The 11,739-nt window shown below is 38.3% G+C and overlaps 2 long non-coding RNA genes across 2 annotated transcripts; one reads left to right on the forward strand and one right to left on the reverse strand.

The window, feature by feature from the left end:
* Positions 1–208: 208 nt before the first annotated feature.
* Positions 209–800, forward strand: LOC107881607 (uncharacterized). The gene is made up of 3 exons (XR_016126270.1): positions 209–308; positions 529–617; positions 708–800. It is a non-coding gene; the product is annotated as an uncharacterized LOC107881607 (long non-coding RNA).
* Positions 801–3,554: 2,754 nt separating this feature from the next.
* LOC148921335 (uncharacterized) lies at positions 3,555–4,756 on the reverse strand. Its single transcript, XR_016126273.1, has 2 exons — positions 4,305–4,756; positions 3,555–3,734 (listed from the first exon to the last, which is right to left on the reverse strand). It is a non-coding gene; the product is annotated as an uncharacterized LOC148921335 (long non-coding RNA).
* Between the last annotated feature and the right edge of the window lie 6,983 nt (positions 4,757–11,739).

Genomic DNA, 11,739 nt, shown 5'->3' on the forward strand with positions numbered 1-11,739 from the left:
GGCACGTGTGCCATTTTCTTCGTTGAAGCCGATATTTGAGCAAGAATCAGATGCACCACCTTTTGACCCCAGCAATATTGTGTCATTGCATACACATTTCTGCAGCCACTTTCTTTTATTCTATTCTTTCACTTCATTTTCTTCTATGTTTATTGATGGGATTCAAAATTATGGCAGCTCATGTTTAGCAAGTTTAAACTTCCTTTGAATTTTTCTTCCTTCTCTTCTTCCCTCTATAAATTAAATTGGCTTTGCTTCTGCTGAGCCACAGGCTGTTTCTGGGTTCTGCAGATTGTCCTTCTTTGACTGTAAGTTGCTATCTGATATCTTTATTACAATTTTTTTTTTTATGATGAGTTACTTTGGCATCTTTAGTTTTGTCAATTTATCGATTTTTTTATTTCTTTTTTATGTTATCCCACATAAGGAATAAGGCTATGGGGGTTTGAAGTTTCAATTTGGCATCTTTAGTTTTGTCAGTTTGATTCAGACCTTGTGCTTAAAGATCTAATATAGGTCCTTGTATAGTCTGGGATTCTACTCATCAATGGATGACATTTTCACCCGTCTATTGACACTGGCTAGTTATATAAGGCGTCGATTTATTCAATTTATAGGTGAGGTTCTTTCTACTATTCTTACATGTTTGCACACTCATGCATCTTCTTATAATGTTATGGATGGATTTGGAAATGATGTTATTGCAGAGGATCTTGCGGTCAGAGATGCTGATAGATACTCAGATGATTTGCTGGTCATTTCTGCTGGACAGCATTTAAGATCATTGAGACACGGCATTTGTCTTTCAACTGAATTTTCATTTCGCCTACTCAGTCTTTTCTCATAAGCTTCAAGAGAGCCCATTAATTTCTGTCACTGACAGACTAGTTAAATCTTTTGTCTGTTCAATGGCAGTAACTAAAGGATCATACTTCTCAGGAAGACTTATAAGTATTTTTTCTACAATTCTTGAGTCAGTAATATTTTCTCCATAGGCTCTCAATTGATTAATTATTATTTTTATTTTAGCATAATAGTCTTGTGTGGTCTCAGAATCCTTCATTTTAATATTTTCGAACTCTCTTCTCAAAGTTTAACCGCACGTACCTTGGCATTGTCTTGAAATTCCTCCTTTAAGGTATTCCATGCTTCCCTTGCAGTTGTGGCTCCCATGATTCTTGGAAAAATCGTATCATGCAAGGCTTGTTACAAGGCATATAAGGCCTTTGCATCTTTTTGTTGACCTTTCTTTAGTCGCCTCAACTGTTCCACAGTTGGGTTTTCTGGATTATTGAAGCCATTATCAACTATGTCCTATAAATCTTGAGACATAAAATAAGTCTTCATTTTAATACTCCAGAATTCATAGTTTTCTCTCCTGAAAATAGGAAGAGGGTCAGAGTTTTGGCTAGTGGTAGACATGACGGAGGAGTAGTGAACCAACGCCCAGGGTTGATCGGAACAAGCTCTAATACCACTGTTAGGCATGTTTACGTATCAGTAATAAAGAAAGTAAGGAATCAGAGAATTTAGGAATCAGAGAACTACTGAATCGGTATGGGAAGAATAATTCACATTAAGCTGTTTACTAAACATATGGAATTAGCAAAGGAATGAGATTGATTCCCATTGTTATTGTTTACTATTTGCATGAATCAGAATGCAAATTAATTTTAGAATTATGGTAAAGTGGTAAGGTTACTTTTGGAAGTTATTAAGAGAAAACAGGAACGTGAATCGATTCACTACTCCCCCTAGTTGATCTGATATCTAGTTTTGAGGGAATGTGATTACGGATTTTGAGGTGGGGCCCACTTATTTTTTCATTCCTGATTGCTAGTAAATGCAGGAAGTCAGGAATGTAAATCATTCCCTTTCCTTCCATACCCATTATTGATACGTAAACATGCCCTTAGTTCTAGGGAGAAGAGAGGCTTAGGATAATAGCTTGATGATGAATAGAAAGCTTTTGAAAAAGTAACAAGATAATTTTATTTTATTGATTAAAATAAGAAGGGTACAAGAGCTTTAGAGATAGTTGGATACAAGAGGTGGCTGATGGGGGTTTAGACAGCTGGTAGTTTTTCAGCTTTCTTAACTTGAATGCATAATTGGGCTGCTATAGCTATGTATAGAGTAGCTAAACCGACTCAAAGGATGGTAAATATCTAGGAAGTCGGTTATTGCATAGTAACCGAGTTCCAAAGTGTTTTCCAGCCACTAGTTATAATATAAGTCTAGAATTTTCTAGTTACAATACATTATATAATTAATAGGATGTTTCTAGTGTAGAGCTCAAATTTGACTTGTCATCTTTTCTCAATTTTTCTAGACTTTTCTATATTATTCTAGTTTAAGTGTGCATTATTTTTTATACAAATTTATAAATAAACCCAATCCTAGACATGTATTTATAAAAAAACCCAAACACTATTTTATCAACACCAAAATCAACAATTGTATATTTTTTGGGTGTGTTTATAAATGGGTTTTGAGTGTGTGTAATGATAGTATAGTTTTTGAGTGTTAGGTTTTTTTATAATTTCAGCCCCCATTTTGGGTGTTTTAGTGAAACTCCCTATTTTTTAACACAATTATACAATGTCCCCTTCATTTTTAAAGGGTAATACCTGTTTTTTGCTATTAGCTTTCTTCAATATCAATCTTTGAAGACTTAGTATGCATTAAAAAACTGAGGTCAGGCAACTAATCTAGTTTTCATGAGAAAACATCATGAGCCCGTCTACTTTTAAGTGAACTGAATGATTAATTGTAATATTTAATCTTTTTCACCTCCTTCCCTTTCTAATTACAAGTGTTTATCAGAAGTATGACTTACTGTAACTGTTTTGCATTTCTCAAATCTCAATCAAGTCATCTCCATCGTTAGATTGGTGATGTTGCTTCATCTTGATGTAGGTTGACACTACCATTACACGGTTTACAATTTGCTTGGAGATTGGCAATTTCGTGTTGGAGAAGTTCTGTCGTGTACGTTAGATGTGCTCATCTTCGAATTTGTAGGTAAAAGAAGTATATTTCAATTATGCAAACTGATGGACTCGTATTCCATAGAGTCTATGAATAGTTTCTTTTAGTTTTAGTTCAGATTGGATTCTGTTTTACTCAGTGCAAATAATTCATTGCTTTTAATTACAAGTCGTTGTTTCATTCTTCTAGGTGCTCATAGTTGAGCTCCATTTTTGCATTTGTCAGCCTGGCATCTCGAGTACAGAAAACATTGCAAGGTTCATCTGACAATATTGGATGGTTGCCGCGCACTCCTGGCATGCCTGGTGTGGAGGATGGTACGTACAGCACTTTAATTATAAGTTGTATTGATCAAATCCATTCACGCATCCTAAACCAGACAAAACTGATTAATCAAATATTCTCCCTGATTTAGATTAGAGTGCTCAATGGAATCAAATTGTTACAACTTACAACCATTTTCACTTATCATTCTTTTTAAGTTGGGAATGCTGTTGAAATCTAAGCCCGTGTCCATCGTGAGAGAGAGAGAGAGAGAGAGAGAGAGAGAGAGAGAGAGAGCATTAAGAATGGAACGTTTAATATAAATTGCTTGGCCTGAAAAGGCATTCAGGAAATTAGTCCTTGTATTAGTGAATATACAAAAAAAATCTGATTATGAGTTACCAGTTTGTTACAGCACTGTACAACCAGTTGATTAGCAACAAACAAAGCAGTTAGAGACCAGCATCATCCTCCTCCACCTGTACACAGCAAAGTCCAAAACACATTATGTCAGGATTTGAAGAACACAGCAAACTAAATCCTTATTTTTGAAGAACACAGCAAACTAAATCCTTATTTGAAAACTCTATCTTCTTTTTTTTAATTTACACAGCAAACTAAATTCTTAAGAACACAGGAAAGATGACATCAAGGAAAATATTTTGAAGCATTTTCAAATGGAACTTTTTCCATTTACCTAAATTCTTTTTATATTACTTGGTTTCGGTTTTGATGATTTGCTAGCAGTATCAGACACTACCATCCAATCAAAATTCACTTCTAATTGGGGATTTTTAATATAAATGGAGACATTAATAGACTTTTCAAGGGGCACCTACTGCATCTGGCCCAAAATAATAGCAAATAAGGTCTGGTTCCATATAGCAAGTGATTCAGCAACTTCAAAGATAAAAAGTGCATAAGCAAAAACATGTTTAAATGCAGGAGATCGAGCAAAATCAAGTGAAATGGCCTAAGGTTGCATGCACCCTATTAGTTAGTATTTCAGTACAAGATCATCAGACTAGGAAGGTTGATTCACTAGTGACCTGCTACATGACTGTGAAAACAGTGTAATCCAAATTCCACGCCAACCAAAAGCTCATTATCTTTCAATTTCGAACTAACTGAAGTCAGTTCCGGTACACCAACAGGTACCCTTCCAGGAGGTGGCATCCAGGGGTAGGCGCCAGGGAGCTAGGCGGCGTCTGGGCCTTCCTAGGCGGCCCTGGCGGCTCTAGGCGGGCCTAGGCGGCCCTAGGCGGGCCTAGGCGTCCCTTGGCGGCTCTAGGCGGGCCTAGGCGTCCCTTGGCGGCTCTAGGCGGCTCTAGTAAGGTCTAGGCGGGTCTAGGCGGGTCTAGGAAGGTCTAGGCGGGTCTAGGCGGGCCTAGGCGGCTCTAGGAGGGTCTGGGCGGCCGTTTTGCCGTTGAGACGTGGACGAAGGGCGGTTGAAGTGCGCAGGATCCGCTGCTTGTGAGGAAGAAAGACAGAGAGAGAGAGAGATCGAGACAGAGAGAGGAAGGAGAAGGCGACGCTGGGAAGAAGAAGAAGATATCTGACCTAATTTGTATATTTGAAACATATAGCCGCTCGGCTATACTATTAATTTGATTTGAAGACCACAAACCAACAGTATAGCCGAGCGGCTGTACTATTCATAGTAGAATAGTATAGCCGCCCGGCTGTACTATTCATTGGAATAAAATTCTTTTAAAACGGATTATCGCCGGCGCGCTATACTATTAATTTCAAAGAAAAATAAAATAAAAAATGGGGTATCACCGCTCACGTGTACTCTTTTAATATGAGTTATCAGGAAGAGGGCGAATGCCAATGGTGAATGGATCAAGAAGGTGGAGGGTCACCTTGGACACTGCATGGTCAGTCAACCACAAAGCAACTCTACATATACAAATCTGTCATTACCTATACACAGGTAATATAATCTACGGATGAGTGAATAAATATGTATTTATTTCCACTAGTTGGCATTCATTAACTAAACCAACAGCCAGATTTACAATTCGTTTTGTTTTGTATTTGCTTTTTCATATTAGTTGTATTGTATCTTCAGACTTCACTAGTTTAGAGGCCAAAGACAGTGAAAAAGTAAACTAACAGGTCGATGCTCCCTTCAGCAAACAGAATTTTGTGGCTTTTTTACATGGACTAGGAGTTTCACCTTATTTTTGGTGATTGCCATTAATGATGTCAAGAAAACTGATCCATAATTACATGGATGAGTTTATTCTTTGGAATGGATGATGAACTTCATAGATCAAGTAAGAGGAGAGAAATTTGATAGGTGAAGAGAGAGAAGATAATAGATCACTAGAACATGTAATTTTGTCACACTGGTTTTAGATTTGATGATGCCGAAAAGAAACGAAGAAACGGAGGCCCAAAACATAAAATCAACAGAAAAACGAAAAACAAAACAGTGCAAATGCCTTAAAGAATCAGTGCTTCATAAAGTCCACATTTATCCTTGCGGAGCGGTGTAGATGAGAAAGTTTACTTCAGCCACACGATCGATTCTCCTTGTTCATTTTTGTATCAAGGAAAGTGCAAAAGGAAGATTGGGATAGCAGATTGGTTTCCTTGGACTTGTTGGGTCGTTTTTACCATATCTTGCGGTATAATATTTGTTACCAATAAGATCAGAGGGCCAAAGTTGAAATAATCCAATGTACGCCAATACAGTCAATGTCAATCCACAAACTAAAATGAACCTCCAAAAGCTCAATTTCTTTAGAGGACCAAAGCTGAAACCTTCATGCACTTTATTACCAAGGAAAACATTTGTAAGAGCGGTTTTTGACTCCAACGATGCCTTCACCAACTTAAAGCCCTAAGAATCAAAAGCACAAACAAAATATGTACTATCAGAAATATGGCGCTTGCAATTTACACAGAGGTAGAACCGTTTAGGCGCATTCGAGTCATTGTTGGCTGGCAATTGAAGGATGTTAGCGCCAGAAGTTGTTGTCTTTTTCAGCAGGGAGTCTATGTTAAGATTGGGTTGCATGTATGTGTCACTGAGATTTTCGAGGCTCTCGTAAAGTTTGCCTAAGCAACCAACCATGCCACCATTAGAGAGAAGGAGCCTAGTCACAGTTCCAAAATGCAAGGACAGAAGAGTATAGAGAAAATCCACAACTTCCTTGCTTGCTTCAGCAAACAGAACTTTGTTGCTTTCTGTGTCAATCAGGAGCTTCAAACTCACAGTACGTAGCGCTGTGGGTGGTAGCGATTCAGGCAATATTGAGGACAGAGGAGAAGGGCAGCATATGCATAAGCGTTTATAAAATGACCCATTTATAGGCTTAGAAAGAAGTCCTAAATTCAAAAAAATTCAAAAATGGAATGGTGAATGGATCATGAAGTGGGAGGGTCACCTCGGACCCTGCATCAGTCAACCACAAAGCCAACTCTGCAGTGATGGGGATTGGGGACAACCACAAAGCCAACTCTGCAGCAATGGGGATTGGGGATCGGTACACAGGTCACCAATCACATACACGAGCACCAAAATCTAGGGTTAGTGCAAATTCACATATATCGTAGCAAATCTATGCCACAAATAAACTATTTCATTAATCATCAATATTCCATTCCCTACAATTATTACAGTAGCCTTATTTATAGGCTTTACAAGACGTGGGTATCAAGACTGCTTGGTCCAAAAGTAAACTAATTAATTATAAAATCACACATAAATAATAAACGATATCCTAAAATACCTAAATAAGAAAATAACAATATATCATGAAATAACTAATTAAATGGTAAATATCTATCTTGATCCACCCCTATGCTCCTGCATCAGACTTCCCTGGTTGGAAAGAATTCGTCCTCGAATTCAAGCCTTTGATTGAGGAAAATCCGAATAGAATCTTCAATTGCTTCATATTAATTCTATGGATCTTTTAGCATCCAATTGAAACCTTCCTTTCCAAATAAAAAGATATTTGGAATATTTCGTTATTCTTGGCTTCTTCTTACTCCCTCTAACAATGCAAATGTTTCTCTCTAGAATCTTCAACCGATTGACAAAATCAACCGAAGTTTTGGCAACCTTCCAAGTGAAAACATTAATGCCCAAAAAATCAATAATATCTTCGAAAGTTTTCTCAATTCTCATCTCTTCACTGTTCTGATCAATAAATTGCTTATCAAAATTGCTTTGAATACCCAAACAATTTTCATTGCAATTTTCATAGTTGCAAGATCAAATATTGAGGCAAATCCAAATTTAATAACTTTGATGAATAACAAGATGCACCAAAATTACCAAATCTATTTATACCTTCAAAGACACAATGAGAATAATCGTGCCCTCTTCACTTGACTCACACAGTGAAGCACAATAATGAAAAGGGCTATCCCCTCATTCTCCCCAAGACTGCTTAGAGTGTCGATGCGAGCTACTGGTTCGGATAGGGTTCATGCATCTCTCCCCATCGTAACTCTTACCTATCCGGTTCGAGCCGATGCGGCGACGCGTTCGAAGTTGCCATAGCATCCTCCTAATTTCCTCCATGTCGTTATAGTTGTCAACACGACCCTCCATCCAAAAACCTCCTCGATAAAGCATCTTGAGCCATAGCTCGATACCAATTGATGAGGATCGGGATCGGGACACAGGTCACCAACAACATACACGAGCACCGAAATCTAGGGTTAGTGCAAACTCACATATATCGTAGCAAATCCATGCCACAAATAAACTATTTCATTCATCATCAATATTCCATTCCCTACAATTATTACAGTAGCCTTATTTATAGGCTTTACAATACGTGGGTATCAAGACTGCTTGGTCCAAAAGTAAACTAATTAATTATAAAATCACACATAAATAATAAACGATATCCTAAAACTACCTAATTAAGAAAATAACAATATATCATGAAATAACTAATTAAATGGTAAATATCTATCTTGATCCACCCCTATGCTCCTGCATCATGTAGGTACAAATTTGTTATTACCTATATGTAGGGAATATAGTTTACAGATGAGTGAATAAATGTGTCTTTATTACCAATATAACATTTCCATCAACTAAGCTACATTTCCAATTTCTTTTTGTGAAGCAATATACATCTTGTGAGACTATAGTTCCTTTGCAGCGTGGACAAATAGCTTAGGGTTGTTTGAGACGATAGAACTCAAGTTGCACAACAGAATTGTTCAACCTTTGGATCATCGGTGGTCAAAATCCGAAGGACATTAGCTCCAGCAGAAAGTGTCATAGGTTTCAGCAAGGCCTCGTCCTTGTTAGTAGTAGGTTGTAGTATGTGTCACTAAGATTTTCAATGCTCTTGTAAAGTTTGACTAAGCTTCCACCCATGTCATCCTTGTTAGAGACGAGTTTAGTGGCAATGCCTAGAGGCAAAAGACAAGACTAAAAAGCAAATCCACAAAAGTGCTTTCCCCCTTCAGCAAATAGAACTTCGTGGCCTTTTTACACGTACTTAATTTTGGCAATTGCCATTGATGCCGTCAAGAGGACTGATCAATAATTTTATTTGAAAAGCCTGAAGTGAATTGATCGTGAATACCGGTTGATGGATAATATATTTACCCCACAACTAGGATTGTTGTTTTTATCTCATTAATTATCCTCCTCTGCTTCAGGATTTATCTTTAATAATTACATGATTAATAGATCATTATGTAAATGTGAGTTATTTAAATAAGTATGTAAATATATTGTGAATACTAGGAGTCCTTTATTAGGAAGGATTTATTGTTGTGTCCTTTATTGAGTAGTGTTTCCTTGTAGAACAAGGATTATATATGTATATATTTCAAGGAAGTAATACAATGAAAAATTACCTTGTAATATTCTATTTGGTATCAAAGCTTTGGTTGCCGTAACCCTAGAAATTTTTTTCCGCTGCTGTTGACGGCCGACTATTTCTTTTCTCGCAATATTCCCTTGCGTAACGTTAGTGTGGTGTGTGTGTGATAATGCCGTGTGTGATTTGGCTGTGCTGTGTGGATTGCTACATCAAGAGCTGTGCATCGTAAGATAGGATGGCCTCTTTGGAAGATAGTGCTATTTTGAAATTGGAGGTTAGCTCGTGACACCAACCAATACCCCAGATTGAATCTCGCTGTTATTCGAATGATGCGTCTACATGTACTCAAACACAGTGAGGCTGAATGGATCAAATTATCCTCTTTGGTCCAAAGTTTTGGAGATGTACATCACTGGACGCGGTAGGACAGGCTTTGTGACAGGGAGTACCAAGGAACCCCGAGAATAGTGCTGGGTATGAGACATGGGAGACAGGGAATGCGATCGTAAAAAGGTGATTGATCAATTCGATGGAACCTGCTATCATGGGATTTTTTATTCACCTACGTACTGCTAAAGAAGTTTGGGAAGAGGTGGCTCGAACCTATTATGATGGTTCGGATATTTCTCAAATTTATGAATTAAAGGTTAAGTCTTTTAGACTCCATCAAAAGGGCTGGCCGGTTGGTGTGTATTACGCTGATCTCAAGTCCATTTGGCAGGAGTTAGATCAAAGGAGACCAATCAAGATGGAGTGTGCAGTAGACCTCAAGACCCTCCGAGATGAGATTCAAATTGATCGTGTGTATGCCTTTTTAGTGGGTTTGGATGATATCTTTGATAAAGTATGTAGTGATATTCTACATACTCAACCCTTACCATATGTTGAGGAAGTGTTTTCTATTGTTCGGCTTGAAGCACAAAGACATGCCACCATGATGAGTGGGAGTAACAACCAAGGAGGGCTACCGTCCATGGCCATGGTCTCTCGGCCCGCCGCTACCTTTCGTCCTAGTAATCCTTCTAATCAGTCTTTAAATTCTCGTCCCTTTACCTGAGAAAATAAAGATGATTTGAAGTGTACTTTATGTGGACAAACCCGTCATACTGAGGATACGTGTTTGGCTAAGCATAGGGTACCTGATTGGTTCCTAGAATTGAAGAAGAAGCTACGTGCAAAGGAGCGTGGGAGTAGGGGAAATAATGGAGGCCATGCATCCCTAGCTACTGCCCCACCAAAAGCTAAGGAAGAAGAGACTATCTCCAATAACCCGAGTCAAATGTTGTTGACTCGTTCTACCCATGGTGATTCATCCTCCACTGCAGGTACTATAAGGCATGTATTTTTGGCCTCCGACACTGAGCATCATGTAGGTTGGATTCTGGACTCTGGTGCAACGGATCATATGACATACGATAAGAATGTGTTTCAATATATGACAACATCTCACAGGGAATATATTGCAACTGCTAATGGTACTAGTGCACTTGTTGTTGGTGCTTATACTATGTATCTCACAGCCTCTTTCCCTTTACACCGATGTTTGCTTGTTCCATCTTTATCACATCATTTACTTTCCATACCACAGAAAACTGAACAATTGGATTGTGTTGTTCTAATGTATTCGTCCTTTTGTCTACTTCAGAATATTCAGACCAAGGAGATAATTGGGCGTGACACTAAGAGAGAGGGGTTGTACTACGTGGATGATGTCATTCCTAGCAGAGCTAATGCAGTCCAAGTGCTCCATGGTAGTAATTTGCAAGAAGTATGGTTATTGCATCGTCGATTAGGCTATGCATCCTTTAGCTATTTAAGGCGTATGTTGCCTCGTTTATTTAGTGGAATAAATGAATCAGACTTACATTGTGAAGTATGTATTCTTGCCAAAAGCCATTGTGCTTCGTTTCCTCCTAGTATGAATAAAAGACATTTTCCATTTGATCTTGTGCATTCCGATGTTTGGGGGCCTTCTCCAGTTGTTACTTTTTCTGGACTTCGGTGGTTTGTTACATTTGTTGATGATTGCACTCGTATAACATGGCTTTATGTGTTGAAAAATAAAAGTGATGTTGGTGCCATATTTCGGTCATTTGCTCAGATGGTTCAGACGCAATATTCTTCCATTATTAAAGTTCAACGTTCTAATAATGGAGGAGAATACATTAATTTTGAGTTGTTGGAGTTTCTCCGTGGTCAAGGGATTCTCTATGAAACCACATGTCTGTATACCCCATAGCAAAATGGGGTTGTAGAGCGCAAAAATCGTCACATTTTGGAGACAGCCCGTGCCTTACTTCTTAGGGCCTCGGTTCCTTAACGGTTTTGGCTCTGAAGCTGTTACTTATGCCGTGTATGTCATTAATCGTATGCCCTCTCGGGTGGTTGGATTTCAAACACCTATTCAGGTCCTCACTCAACATACTCCAGTGGTGTCCAGTAATACTCTCACTCCTCGATTGTTTGGTTGTGTGGATTATGTTCATATTCAGAAAATACATCGTAGTAAAATGGATCTATGTGCACTACGGTGTGTCTTTGTGGGTTTCTTGTCTCACCAAAAGGGTATAAGTGTTACCATCCTGAGACCCGACATATGTATGTAACCATGGATGTGACTTTCTCTGAAACATTATATTTCTACACTTCCGTACCTTCAACTTCATATCACCAG

Source organism: Prunus mume, linkage group LG1 (genome assembly GCF_029339155.1).
Source record: "Prunus mume cultivar Tortuosa linkage group LG1, ASM2933915v1, whole genome shotgun sequence".
Classification (NCBI taxonomy): Eukaryota; Viridiplantae; Streptophyta; class Magnoliopsida; order Rosales; family Rosaceae; genus Prunus; species Prunus mume.